General features: G+C 37.9%; 1 protein-coding gene across 43 annotated transcripts in view; it reads left to right on the forward strand.

The window, feature by feature from the left end:
* CNTN4 (contactin 4) overlaps positions 1-12499 on the forward strand; it is a 1001048-nt gene that overhangs the window by 361248 nt on the left and 627301 nt on the right. For 2 of the 43 annotated variants that reach the window (XM_084989183.1, XM_084989207.1), the window contains exon 1: positions 5419-5660. The exons of the other annotated variants lie outside the window; for them this stretch is intronic. The gene's annotated coding sequence lies outside the window, so the exon portion shown is untranslated. Of the gene's footprint in view, positions 1-5418; positions 5661-12499 lie in introns of those variants that run through there. 43 annotated transcript variants of the gene reach the window in all.

The following is a 12499-nucleotide window of genomic DNA, read 5'->3' on the forward strand; positions in this document are numbered from 1 at the left end:
TTTAAATGAACTGCAGTAGTCATAAACTGGTAACCAATAAAATAAATACTTGATACATCTCAGAACAGTCTAACTCCTTGAAGTGGTGTTCCTAGAAGCTTGTGTGTAACTGCCCTCGAGAAATCCTCATAAGCTTTTGCCTTTCTTTTCTTTTCTTTTTTTTTTTTTTTTTGTTTTTTTTTGTTTTTTTTTGTTTTGTTTTCTTTCAAATGGACGATTTTTGACAAACAAGACTCCTAAGGGCAGTCAAGTGTCAAATACAAAGTTATGGCTGGTGCAGCTGCCTTTGGGATCACACGCTCCATTTATTCATTATAGGAAGCTCAGATGCACAACCATGTGGTGCCATTTTGTGTACCTGTCAGTTTTGTTCATTTAATGAACATCGATCATGCTTATTCAGACACACTTCTCTATGCTGCAATCAAGTCAGTCATTTCTGGAAGATATGGTAGAAACTTGAGTTTTCTGCTAACTCCCTTTGTGAAATACTTTTGGCCAAAAATAAATAAACAGACAAATGTGACTAAATGGACTTATTTAAAAAACAGAAACAGCCTCACATATTTTAAAATCAAACTTAGGGTCACCAAAGGGAAACATAAGTGTGAGGAATAAATTGGGGAGACATATATACAGTACTATATATAAAGTAGATAACCAATAAGGACCTACTGCATAGCACAGGAAACTATATTCAATATCTTATAATAACCTATATGGAGAAAAAGCTGAAAAAAGAATGGATATGTTTGCGTATAACTGATTCATTTTGCTATGCACCTGAAACTAACACAGCATTATAATCAACTATAAGCCTGTAAAATTAAGACAAATACATGTGACTAGAATGTACCTTTAATTTTGCTGCAAAAGAAATGTTAATTAAAAATTCTGGTTTTGCTGCTATAAATTTAGTATATATTTAAAATTGAAGTTTTAATGACTTGGATAACTATTAGGTTGCTATATGGATAGTTTAAGTTTTGCAGCTTTACCAATTTCAGAAAGTCATTTTTGTCTTCTTTTTCAAACATTCTTTCTATTATAAAACATCTGACTGGGTAAATTTCACCATCCATCAATTGTGTTGAGCAGTACACTGATCAACTGGTGCCAGATTTATTGTCCTATATTATAGTGACAAAAATACTTTTTTTTTTTTTTTTACCATTTGATTTTTGCATACTGTCAAAAATCTCATCAAAGGAATAGTTTAGGTTCTTACAATTGGAATGCACCTTTGCTATGAATGGTATTTTTCTTTTCATTTCAGTTATTATTGGGTGCAAATTTTAAAAATATGTTCAATATATTTAGTTTGCATCAGAGGTGCATTGTATTTAGAAATGATTTACTCATACCTGCTGTGTCAGGAGATTATTCTAATCAGCTTTTGGAAAGGGCTTGATACATTTACATTATCCTACATGTGTTGTTATTTCAACCTTTGTATTTCTTTTGGTTGAGCTTTTTTTCCCTTCACCCTGGGGTACAAGATAGCTGAACAAGACAGATGTGCTGAAATTATAATACAGACTCAACTAAATAACTGTTGAGGTTTCCAAGTTACTGATGAAAATTAGAATGGAATCATGATGCCAAATACCTCACATATCCAACTTCTAGATTTTGATAATCTTGTGAAATAAATTGAGCATTCCATCCAAAAGGTGATGCACCTTTTGAAAAAAAAAAAAAATTCACCTAGAGGTTTCCCCCTTACCCGCCTTGGTCTAAGACTTTATCACTGAAAAACATTAAACATGTGTTTGATGGAACACATGCAAAAATTATAAATGGTGTAAGTATCTATAAATTGGCAAGAGTTCTGAAATTTTTGGCCCACATCTATAGTGGAATAGTATAAACCTATTATAATTATAAAGCAGATAATTAAGTGCTTATATAAAGGGGTATGCAGGTTCATAAGAAAAACAACATGTAAAATAATATGCATATGACTATGCTCTTTAACAAATAAAAAGTATGTATATCTCTTTATATATGCATGCCAATGGAAAGAATGAGTTTTAAAAGAGAATTCTCTTCCTCTGCAGAGGAGAATGGGATGTGGAATATTGAAAGTCGAATTTGATATATTCATCTCTTTTTATTATTCTACAAAAATCATGCATATCCAGGAGTTATTGTCATGGCACAGCATAAACAAATTCGACTAGGAACCATGAGGTTGCAGTTTCAATCCGTGGCCTCGCTCAGTGGGTTAAGGATCTGGCATTGCTGTGAGCTGTGGTGTAGATTGCAGACATGGCTCAGATCCTGCGTTGTTGTGGCTGTGGTGTAAGCAGGCAGCTGTAGTTCCAATTAGACCCCTTGCCTGGGAACCTCCATGTGCCAAAGGTACACTCCTTAAAAAAAAGCAAAAAAAAAAAAAAAAAAATCACACATGAAACTGGGTTTTGTACAATTGTTTATAATTGGTTTTTTAAAGACGTCCATGACAAGTAAGAGGAGTTATTACTATCCAATTAATCCATTCAACAAATATTTTCAGTACTCATTCTATGTACAAGTCACTGTAGTTGCCAGTTGAAATACAATGGAGAACAAAGGGACAGGCTGACCCTGAGCTCAGGGATATAGAAATTGATAAAATAAATATACAAACATATGCATTTATCCTTATGCAGCAAAAGTACAGGGAGATAGACAAGTTTAAAATTAGATGGTCAGTGGTGGTTTCTCAAGGAAGGAATTTTTGCACCAACTGAATCAGGGTTAACTAGGTAAGGAGGCTAAAAAAAGTCAAAACAATGGAAACACTGAAGAAAGAGTTAGGCTAAAACAAATGTAAACTATAGAATAGACTGTTTCTTAAGAAACAAGCCTGAGGAGTTTCCTTCATGGTGTGTTGGAAATGAATGTGACTAGTATCCACGAGGATTTGATTCTATCCCTGGCCTTGCTCAGTGGGTCAGCAATCCGGCATTGCCATGAGCTGCGGCGTTGGCTACAGATGTGGCTTGGATACTGAGTGGCTGTGGCTGTGGCATAGGCCAGCAGCTGCATCTCTGTATCGACCCCTAGCCTTGGAACTTCTATATACCACTGGTGTGGCCCTAAGAAGGAAAAAAAAAAAAAAAAATAGAAATAGGCCTGATGATCCATTCTTTCCTATTGGCTATAGTTAGTTGGTAATGCTTTGCAAGTTACAAACCATTAGTTATGCATTGTTCAAGTGATGAGCCAGGTCTGACTGAAACTAGTACATCTTTATGTGTTCATTTCTGATGCATTTAGGAGGCATAGTCCAGTTGAGCTGCAGTTCGCTTTTTTTGGACATTATTTGGCTAACGTCTGTCTTTTCCCAGACCATACCCAAATGTCTCCTGAACTACCTTTTCTTCTCCCTTTCTATCTATGGACTTTTGCATTCCTGCATCCAGTAAAGTATACATGGAGCACCCCATGGAAAACACATATAGTCCTTACCCCATAAACTCATATTCTATTGGGAGAAGCAGACAGATAAATACATCACAAAGAGAGATTAATACAGTGAATGAAATTATTAGGGTTGACAAGGTTTCATTGCTATATTCAGAGAATGGCTTTCTGAAGAGGTAGCCCTAAGCTGAGACTTAGTATGTTACAAAGAGGAGTTCCCATCGTGGCTCAGTGGTTAACAAATCCGATTAGGTTGTGGGTCAATCCCTGGCCTCGCTCAGTGGGTTAAGGATCCGGCATTGCCATGAGCCGTGGTGTATGTCGCAGATGCAGCTCCGATCCGGCGTTGCTGTGGCGTACACCAGCGGCTATAGCTCTGATTAGACCCCTGGCCTGGGAACCTCCGTATGCTGCAGGTGCGGCCCTAGAAAAGACAAAAAAAAAAAAAAAAAAAAAAAAAAATGTTACAAAGAGTCAGTTATGGAGAGAGTGAAGAGAGAGGCATGTGTACAAGTCTTGAGCTGGGAAAGAAATGAGTATTCAAGGGACTGAAACAAGGAGAAATTGAACAAAGACCCCCCACCCCAGGCATGTGCATTACCTGAGAGGAAATACTACCTGGAAGGAGTAAAGGCATAGTCCTTAATGAGACAGTGAAGGATTATAGTCTGTTTTATAATTTCCAAGAACTGGCATTCTTTATCTTGTAATCATGGAATCTTAAGTGTGGCAGAAACTATAAAGGTGATGTAATCAAATTGTTTCCTTATTGAATGTTTTGTAGTTGACTTCTAAACAACTGAAGGTCTCTCTCACTACACTGTTGTTGTTTTGTTTTTTTTTTTTTTTTCCTCTGAGCCAATTTGGTGATTGACTCAAAGTCCTATCATCTTTCTCCTCCCCAAAATGGATCCTGAACTCATTTGAAGCACCATCCCTGTTCCTTTTAGTATGAGCCTGTAGTCTCCTAACTGAAAGCCCTCTTTACACCCAAAGAATCTTCTCAGTTGGAAACATGAAAACAGGCATTATTATATGTGAAGTGCTCTTAAATCTTGAGACAAAGGTAAATTACCCTCTCTTAAACTATCTCAAGTGACTTTTCTAACAGTTAATTTCTCATGGAATCTGTTATAGTGAGTGTCCAAGATGTATGATATGGAGAGTTAAGCCAATTCTCTAAATGATGCAAATCAAAGAGTTTCATACTAAAGTGAATTTCCCGTATTATTCCCATGGTTGTGTATACCTCTAAACACCATTACTTCCACTAATTAATTACCAATTCAATGATGTACATTGTGAAAAATTATACATAAACATATGTCCACATGCAATCTGTAATAGAGATTCTACCAGACTGTCTTCAACAGGGTTAGACACATAAGCACAAAACACAGGAAATAATTTCAGTCACCATTTTCTCATTTCTCCCAAGGAGTACTTGCACTGTTATAATACTATTCTGAATGCATAGGATAAAAGCTAATTCATTGCATTCAATAGATGTTTCTCTTTCAAGGCCACTTAAGAAAGACTAGTAGGTTATTGAGAAGATCTATACATAAATATATGCTATTGGACAATCTCTGTAGTATTTTGGAAATCACATTCTCGATGTATCTACTCTTGTATTCTTCCCACAAAACTTGGAGCACTACTATGATGTCCACCCCCTTGTAATTAATTTCTGGTTGTCAACATAAACTATGCCTTTATTGGCAAAGTAAAATGTTAAGGCAATTGAAGAGATAATGCAGGTCAGAAAAAAAAACGTTTATATCTCTATTACAGGCAAAGGCTAGACCCTTCCTAAATGCCTGTTGAGTGAAGTTGAATTAAATTAGTTAGAATTGAATTGAATTGCCTTGAGAGAGCTGAAGCTAGAGCCAATTATTACTTCATCCTTTGGCCAGTGTTTTCAGCTGAATATTTCAACAATTATTCATTTGACTAACATTTTATTGGATGCATACCTATTATGAGGCAGGCAGAGACTCCGTTCAGGGCTGTGGCTTTAGAGATTTAAAGTAAATATGGTCCTTAGTTTGTAATTTCTCACGGTGTGCAGAGGAAGATAATGTGCAAAGTGACTTCAGCAGTACAAGCAGAGAGCTCTAGGGAACTCTCACAGCGACCAGGAAATGAGACGGGAAGGGCTGTGGATGGGGTTGGAGAGAGCAGCCTGGAGGTGATGGCACCTGCTTCAAGGCCTGAAGAATGACCTTTCTCATCAGACAAAGCAGCAGGTAGCATTCTGTGTAGGGTGCAACATGTCAATTTAGTTTGTAATCTGAAGTGTTTTCTAAGCTTTTTTATTACCTTAGTGAATTTTTCTAGAATCATGTTCTATTGCCTCTAGTGGTGTGAACTTGGACACAGGGTGTTATAAAGGAATCCTTTGTGATCTTAGAGTTTAATGGTACTGATAACTGCAAAATACGGTGCCTTCCACTTTTGCTGGTTTAGATACATACATATGCACACACATATATACACATAGCTCACACACACTTTGATTGTAACTTTTAGTCTCTGCTGTGTAGTTTAGTGTCTCATGTATATTTCATTTTCAGCAGCTTCATATGTTTTTCCCATTTTGTTGATAGATATCAGCATAAATTGGCATTGTGTAAATAAAGTGTGTTCATAAAACTGAGAGAGTTCCATAGAACTATACTTCTCTTCCCTAGGATTGGCTAAATGATGTGTTTTTGTTGGTTGTTGTTGTTGTTGTTTTTTTTTGCCTTGCTCAGCATATGGAAGTTCCAGGGTGAGGGATCGAACCCATGCCACAGCAGTGACACAAACTGCTGCAGTGACAATGCTGGACCCTTAACGCACTGCACCAAAGAGAACTCTTTGGATTGTCTAAATGATTTTTAATATGTATTTTTTTAAAGTATAAAATGTAGACAGAGTTTACAGGTCTTGCTGGTAAATTCCATTTTCCTCAGGTAATAGAAGAAAACATTGATAAGATTAATTTTCATCTACTTTAAACCTTAAGTTAGGGAAGGTGATCTCTGTGAACCTTCAAATTGAGTTCCATAAAATGTTTACTCTGGAGTTCCCATTGTGGCTCAGTGGGTAACAGACCCCATGTTGTCTCTGTGAGGATGCAGGATCCAGATTTGATCTCTGGCCTCACTCAGTGGGTTAAGGATTTGGTGTTGTTGCAAGCCATGGTGTAAGTTGGAGATGTGGCCTGGATCTGGTGTTGCTGAGTTGTAGCCCTCAGCTGCAGCTCAGATTTGACCCCTGGCCAAGGAACTTCCATATACTGCAGGTGTGGCCATAAAAAGAAAAAAAAAAAAAAAGATGGGGGGAGAAAACGTTTATTTCATGTATAGATCACTCGAGACAAATGATGTTAAATGCCTCTTCATCTTTAACTTTTTCTCTGATTCCTGCCTATTTTCATGAATGAAACCTATTAATTACCAAAATGCTCAGACATATTTAAGAATTGTTCATTCCCCAGTCTCAATTCTAGTGAGGAAAAGGGAGACTAATAATTAAATCTGTTTAATTGACAATTTCATAGTTTTTTTACTCTTGGAACTCTCATGAGTGTAAGAATTACCAGATACAAATAAATACCTGCTGTAAATTTTAGAAGAAGTCACCAAAAAAGAAACCTACTCCATTAATCTTCCTTGAAATAAAATACTGTAAATAATATCTCTTAAAAAAAACCCGATTACTTGAATTATTTTTTTACATGATGATTCAGTTTTTACTGACATTAATGTATATTTTATGTGAAACTCTTTAAATTATAAAATTTAAAACATACCATTGCTAACAATCACACCCCTAATTTCCAAATCCATATATATTTTTTCCCAGAAGCCCATCCACTCAAAAGCAATAGAGAAAAAGAAGAAAGAAAATCGTAAGAGAAGATGTTCCAAAAAATTTATTGGGCATATATGTCACCTCTATACTGGTTAAGATAGAGATATCCAGGTTTACCCCCAAACATTCTGATTCTAAAATCCTGCCTTGCAGTCTAAAACAATTTTTGAAAAATAGAAATTTTGAATGATTGTGATGCCGGTGGCTTCTAATAATACTTTGAGGAACTTTGAATCTGAAGCTCATTCACCTCTACCTTTGAAGATTTATGAAATATATATTGGCAGTGGAGAAGGAGGAAGGATGAATTAGGGTAGAGTTAGTGTAAATGTCTGGAGGTAATGGCATGCTTAATCTGCTGGTGAAGACTTGTATCCTGGAAACAAATCAGCATTAATGAGTTCTTCACAGTCTTTAGTCTAAGTATTAACAGATCCATCCCCAGCATCAAAATTTGTACTTGCAATATATTGAAAGAGATGAGATGGTGTACCTCCACCCAGGGTTTATTTTGCCTGTCTTATATTCCATTCATCAATTCTCCTATCTTGTATTTATGTTTCTTTTGACCTTCTCAAGGTCATATTTTCCCACCATTTAACTGCCTTCTTACACTTTATACTGTATTTCTTTCATCAGTTCTTTAAAAGTGTTTAGAGCTGTAAATTTTTCAAGATACTCATTCTTTTATTTTTCAATTTTGCTTATTTATTTGTTTATTTATTGTGGCTGGTTCAAATAGTGTCTTTTATTCACACCCTCTGTTTGAACTTATTTGCCAAAATAAGAAATAAAAGGCAGAAAGTGAAGTGTCAGGTCAGTAAATAACATATATTTAAAGGACACTTAGCTCAGAGTAGATTAGTACATAACTGGTTGGCTAAGCATTTGCAACAATAGTAGGCTAAGGAATGGGCAAGGCTATCTTGCCTCACCTTGCCCAAACAGATGCAGCTCTGTTTCTCATTAGATGGGCAGGATGCTTTTTTTTTTTTTTTTTTTTTTAATGCCCTCAGGTACAGCATATGGAAGTTCAGAGGCTAGGGGTCAAATCTGAGCTGTAGCCACTGGCCTATACCACAACCACAGCAACATCAGATCTGAGCTGCATCTGTGACCTAAGCCACAACCTGAGGCATGCTGGATCTTTAACCCAGTGAGTGAGGCCAAGGATTGAACCCTCATCCTCATGAATCCCAGTCGGGTTCTAAACCACCTGAGCCACAATGGGAACTCAGGCAGTGTGTTTTAAAAGGGGCAGGAAGATGAACTATTGATTGGGAGTACCTCTGCATCAGTATTCCTCAGGTTATGTTTCACAGATAAGATAAGCATATACTGAATCTTCAACAACTTTTTCAGAGAGAAATGAGCCACTAACTAGATGGGACACTGAGACAAGTGTAAAACAGGACAGTCCAGGCTAGACTGTGGCATTGATCTCTTTAGTCTCAGGCCATCATACCCAGAATTATCTGAGAGGTTTGTTAGTATTGCAGATCCTTAAGACTTACTTAAAATCTCAGAGATAAGGGTGGGAATCTGCAGTACCTCCTATTCATGGTAAGTCTGAACAAAGCAAAAGGATGACTGCATTAGAGCATTAGAACTTGAGCATAGTGGTTTCGATGTGCAAGCCTCAGACAAGTAATGTCCTCACCATCTGAAAACTGGTTAAAAATGTACCTCCCCACCCTAGACCTATTGATGCAGAAACCAGGGATAGAACCAGGCATTGTTTTAACAAACTCTCTAGGTCATTCTGATGCATTCCAATGCTTAAGATCACTGCTCTATGAAGGATCAAGATGGCAGAGGAGTAAGGCATCATGCTCACGCTCATGCTCACCTTCTCCCATAAACACATCAAAAAAAAAATCTAAAATGATTTGTGCAGAACATCCTCTGAACATTGGCGAAAGATACTAAACCTCCAAAAAGGAGAAGAAACTCTTGGCATAAGTGGGGAAAACAAAAGGAAAAAAGAGAGCGAGAGAGAAAAGGAATCAGGATGGGATTAGCAATCCTGAGAGGGAGAAGTGAAAGAGGAAAGGAACCCAGATGCTGGGAAGCCACCTAGCCGACCGGGAGATCAGCAGAGATAGAGGGACCTCAAAGTCACCATGAAAAGCACAGCAGCTGGACTGAGGAGGGCAAAGCAGAATGAGAGGCACACAAATTATCTCCTAGACACCACAGCCTGAGATGCTTGGGGGGGGGGGGGGCGGGGGGGGATGGGCGCTGAGACTCAGGGTCCAGAGTTCAATTCCAGGGAGAGGATTAGGGTTATTAGTGTGGAGAAAACCTGAGAGGCTAAGGAGCAGTGTGCCAAGGGCTGGAGAGTGGTGAGCTATGGGCTGGTGAGTGGAACAACACAACCTACGGAACCTGGGAGGAGGTATGGGCCTGAAGGAGAAACAAGGTGCCATTGTTGGGGAGGGCAAGAGGAGGAAGGGCAGACCACCATAGGAATCTCCCTGCACACACACAGGCTCTCAGAGGATGGGGTGCCTCTGGCACAGTCTACGGGTGGTAAGAAGCCACTTACTTGGGCTACAGGAGACGGAGTGCTTCTTGTGCAGGCTCTGGATGCCTGGGCATCTCTTGTAAGGGCTAAGGAAAGCAGGGGACTAAGTGCGACATGGTGTCTTTTGCATGATCTGTAGGTGGCAGGGACAAAGCAAAGTGTCATCTCAGAAATCAGAGAGAGGCTTGGCCTGCCACTGTTAGGGGTCTGTGAACAGGCTCCACCAGTGACCCCGGTCACCTCAGAGGTAGATAAAAAAGAAGGCACTGCAACTGAGCACCACCTGATGTTGCCGTCACTCCTCTGGGAATTTACCTGCCCTGCTGCCACGACTGCCAAATGCTCTGGGCAGCATGCAGCCACTCAATCACTGTTCCTTCCCAAGACCCTGCAACTAGCAGCAGCTTGTGGAGCAGCTCTTGCATGGGCTAAGTGTGATGGGGTGGCAATAAATACATATTTACTAATACTACCTTAAATGTCAATGGACTGAATGCTTCAATCAAAAGACACAGAGTGGCAGATTGGATGAAAAAGCAAAAACCTACAATCTGCTGTCTACAAGAGAGTCACCTTAGGGCAAAGGACACATATAGATTAAAACTGAGGGGATGGGAAAAGATATTTCATACCAAGGGATTAGACAGGAAACCTGGAGTTGCAATATTCCTATCAGACAAAATAGACCTTAAAATGAAGGCCATAAAGAAAGACAAAGAAGGACACTATTTAATGGTAATAGGATCCATTTAAGAAAAGGATATTACAATCATCAATATATATGCCCCTAATATAGGAGTACCCAGGTACCTCCAAAAAATACTAACAGACATAAAAGGAGAAATCGATGGGAATACAATCATAGTAGGAGACTCTAACACCCCACTCGTGACAATGGACAGATCCTAAAATCAATAAGGCAACAGAGATCCTAAATGACACAATAAAAAAGTTAGATTTAATTGAAATTTTCAGGACATTACATTGAAAAAAATCAGAATATACATTCTTCTCAAGTGCACATGGAACATTCTCAAGGGTCAGGCATAAAACTAACCTCAACAAATTTAAGAGTATAGAAATTATTTCAAGTATCTTCTCTGACCACAATGGCATGAAGCTAGAAATCAACCACAGGAACAGAAATGAGAAGAAACTAACTACATGGAGACTAAACAACATGCTACTAAAAAACAAATGGAACAATGAAGAAATCAAAAAGGAAATTAAAAAATACCTTGAGACAAATGATAATGAAGGCACGACCACTCAAAATCTATGGGATGAAGCCAAAGCAGTGCTTAGCGGGAAGCTCACAGCAATACAGGCCTTTCTCAAAAAAGACGAAAAATCTCAAATTGACAAATTAACCAACCCCTAAATGAATTAGAAAAAGAAGAACAAAAAAAAAAAAACCTTAAGCCAGCAGAAAGATGGAAATCATAAAGATCAGAGAGGAAATCAATATAATATAGATTCAAAAAATAATAGAAAAAAATCAGTAAAACCAAGAGCTGGTTCTTTGAAAAGGTAAACAAAATTGAAAAACCTCTGGCCAGACTCACCAGGAAGAGGAGAGAAAAAAATCCAAATAAACAAAATAGGAAATGAAAAAGAAGAAATAAAACAGATACTGCAGTAATACAAAAGAAACACAAGAGAATATTATGAACAGTTATATGCCAACAAATTAGACGACCATAGAAGAAATGGACAATTTCTAGAGACTTACAGCCTGCCAAAACTTAATCAGGAAGTTATAGATCACCTGAACAGATTGATCACTAGAAATGAAATTGATTCTGTCATAAAAACATTCCCTACAAATAAAAGTCCAGGACCAGATGGCTTCCCAGGTGAATTCTACCAAACAAACAAAGAGGAACTTATCCCCATCCTCCTTAAACTTTTCCAAATGACTGAAGAAGATGGAACACTCCCAAAGACAGAGTATGATGCCACCATTACCCTAATTCCAAAACCAACGATAGCACCAAAAAAGAAAACTATAGGGCAATATCTTTGATGAATATAGATACAAAAATCCTCAACAAAATTTTAGCCATCCGAATCCAACAACATATAAAAAAGATCAGATGCATGTTCATTGTAGCAATATTCACAATAGCCAAGACAAGGAAACAACCCAAATGTCCATCAACAGATGATTGGATTAGGAAGAAGTGGTATGTGTACACAAAGGAATACTACTCAGCCATAAAAAGAACAAAATAATGTCATTTGCAGCAACGTGGATGGAACCACAGACTCTCATACTGAGTGAAGTAAGTCAGAAAAAGAAAGACAAATACCAGATGATGTCACTTATATCTGCAGTCTAATATATGGCACAAATTAACCTTTCCACAGAAAAGAAACTCATGGATTTGGAGAAGAGACTTGTGGTTGCCAAGTGGGAAGAGGAGAGATTGGGATGGACTGGGACTCTGGGGTTAATAGATGCAGACTGTTGTCTTTGTAATGGATGGGCAATGAGGTCCTGCTGTGTAGCATTGGGAACTATGTCCAATCACTTCTGATGAGTCTATATATGTATGTGTAACAAGGTCAACACATTGTACAGTAGAAAATTGGCAGAACACTGTAAAACAGCTATAATGAAAAAATTTTAAAAAATGAAAAAAAACAAAGATCAAACACCACAACCAAGTGGGATTCATCCCAGGTTCACAAGAATCG

This window comes from Sus scrofa, chromosome 13 (genome assembly GCF_054392235.1).
Source record: "Sus scrofa isolate SSC_HxYL_T2T_F1_AM1 chromosome 13, Sscrofa_HxYL_maternal_Yorkshire_Landrace_v2.0, whole genome shotgun sequence".
Taxonomy (NCBI): domain Eukaryota; kingdom Metazoa; phylum Chordata; class Mammalia; order Artiodactyla; family Suidae; genus Sus; species Sus scrofa.